At 44.6% G+C, this 2,588-nt stretch overlaps 1 protein-coding gene across 4 annotated transcripts in view; it reads left to right on the forward strand.

Annotated features, from left to right (window-relative positions):
• The window catches only part of LOC117938516 (protein bicaudal D homolog 1-like), a 64,485-nt gene that overhangs the window by 35,616 nt on the left and 26,281 nt on the right, over positions 1-2,588 (forward strand). The window lies entirely within an intron of this gene.

Genomic DNA, 2,588 nt, shown 5'->3' on the forward strand with positions numbered 1-2,588 from the left:
AACCAACCTTGTATTTTTGTTTTAGGTTTTCCCATTTTTTCTTCAGAAAAACGGAGGTAACCCTAGCATGCAGCCCTCAACTTTCAATGTACGCCCTGACGAAAATACAATTTTGATGTAGCTAGCAATGTAAAATATGGGTCGACAGAAGATAGTAAGATGAGATATACATTTACTTACTCGTATCCATTCAGGGCTGCATTGCGCTTCCCTGTGAAGTTGGAGGCGTTCACCGTCCTCCACTCAATGAGGGACCTCGTGTCCTCGTCTGTCCCTAACGATGATATAAATCAGATCAGCTTGTAAACACCACTGTAATATACATTAACGTACTTTAACATGACTGCTAACGCTTGCAGCTTTGAGTAGCTATATTTACAAGATCATACATCTAATGCTAACATCTTCTACAGTGGGCCGATAGTTTAACACAATAAACAACAACGTACTACAACACATGTAACGTTAGCTTATAAATGATTCGCCGTGTATGGTTAAACTGCCGCTGTTAGCTAGCTAAGGTTAACTTGCTAGCATGTCAAATTACGGTACCAATAAACGTTATAATTCGCAATAAAAATATCATTAAAAACTGTAAGATTAACCAAATATACAAATACAGGTACATAAAATTGTATAGGTATAGCAAAAAGACTCATGTTCAACTTACATTTGTATATCTCTGCCGTCCCCGCTATCGCGTCTACGGCCGCCATTAGTGAAAAGTTTTTGACAGTTTTTAGCTCCGCCCCTTCCGCTACGTAGCCAAGATGGCGGCCGTTGAGTGTGGAAAGTGTGCATCGGTCCGCACTCAATTATTGGGCCGTTTTGAGTACAACATCCGGGTATTAAAGTGTACTGCATTTGACCGCACTTCGAACAATGTGAACGAAGTGTACTCAAAAAGTTAGTATTTAGTACAGAAGTGCGCGATTTGGAACACACTACTGGTATTTCCTGTGCCGGCTTATCCCTTGCCGATGTCTTGCAGTAGTTTGGTGAAAGAGCAAAGGGATGACCCATCCCTTCGGCCCCTTTACAGCCAGGTTCTGCCTGAGGGTGAGGTGGAGAGTGCTGCCTGTGGTTATTTTCTCCACGAGGGCCTGTTAGTGCGAAAGTGGGTTCCCCAGGGGGATTGTTTTGTGGGGGAAGAAGTTGTGCAGATTGTTCTGCCCTCTGTGTTAAGACCTACTGTACTTCGGATGGCTCATGATGGCGTGGCGGGTCATTTAGGGGTACGGAAAACCTATGATAGGGTTTTACGTCATTTTTACTGGCCTCTTTTGAAGAGAGACATTTCTGGTTTTGTTAAAACTTGCCACACCTGTCAGCTAATGGGTAAACCAAATCAGGTGATTAAGCCTGCACCCCTGTACCCTATTCCAGTTGCTGAACATCCGTTTGAGCATCTGATCATCGATTGTGTTGGTCCTTTGCCACCCTCGAAAGCAGGTAATGCCTTTTTGCTTACTGTAATGTGTCAGGCTACACGTTATCCTGCTGCTTATCCCCTCAGAAACGTCACTGATAAATCAGTTGTCAGAGCTCTTACACAGTTCCTGTCTATTTTTGGTATTCCTAGGGTTATTCAGTCTGATCAGGGTAATAACTTCTGCTCCAAGCTGTTTGCAGAGGTGTTAAGGCAACTGAATGTTAAACGTTCACAGTCTAGTGCTTACCATGCTCAGAGCCAAGGAGCTCTGGAAAGGTTTCATCAGACCTTGAAGTCTCTTCTGCGTGCTTATTGCACTGAGTTGGAACGTGATTGGGAGGAGGAGTTACCGTGGTTAATGTTAGCTGCAAGGGAGGTGTCCCAAGAGAGTTTTGGCTTTAGTCCTAATGATCTGGTTTTTGGTCATAAAGTAAGAGGCCCTTTAGCCTCATTACATGATGACTGGAAAGCCGGAGAGGCTCCGAGCAATCTGATAGATTATGTGAATGGGTTCAGACAGCGTTTGTACCGTGCAAATGAACTGGCAAGAGTTAATTTGCAGGGAGCTCAAAATAAAATAAAGACGTTATACGATCGGCGGGGGGAACGCCGTGAGTTTAGTCCGGGTGATCAGGTTCTGGCACTTGTGCCGTTGGTTGGCTCACCTTTTCAGGCAAAGTTTTGTGGTGCTTATACAGTGACCCAAAAAGTGGCAGACCTGAATTATTTCATCGCAACTCCAGATCAAAGGAAGTCAGAACAGTTGTGCCACATTAATTTGTTGAAACCCTATTATGCTCGTTCTGCTGTGTCGTGTCCCGGGTCGGTGATTTCTTCTGGTGCGGCAGCGGGTACGCTAGAGAATCCATCTCCATCTGGGGTTCTGATGGTGGAACATGAGGATGTGTTGGTTTCACCCGATGATGGTGTGTTGATGGGGCGTCTTAAGAACTCTGAGACGCTGGATAAACTGGAGGGAGTGTTAAAACATTTACCTGAACCAAGACGTTCAGAGTTGGTGAACCTGATAACAAAGTATCCGTGTTTGTTCGCTGATGTTCCGTCGCGTACTCACCTTATTCAACATGACATTGACGTGGGAGATGCTAAACCCGTTAGACAACGTTTTTATCGCATGTCTTTGGAAAAGCGCGGG

The sequence above is a fragment of the Etheostoma cragini genome, chromosome 23 (assembly GCF_013103735.1).
Source record: "Etheostoma cragini isolate CJK2018 chromosome 23, CSU_Ecrag_1.0, whole genome shotgun sequence".
NCBI lineage: Eukaryota > Metazoa > Chordata > Actinopteri > Perciformes > Percidae > Etheostoma > Etheostoma cragini.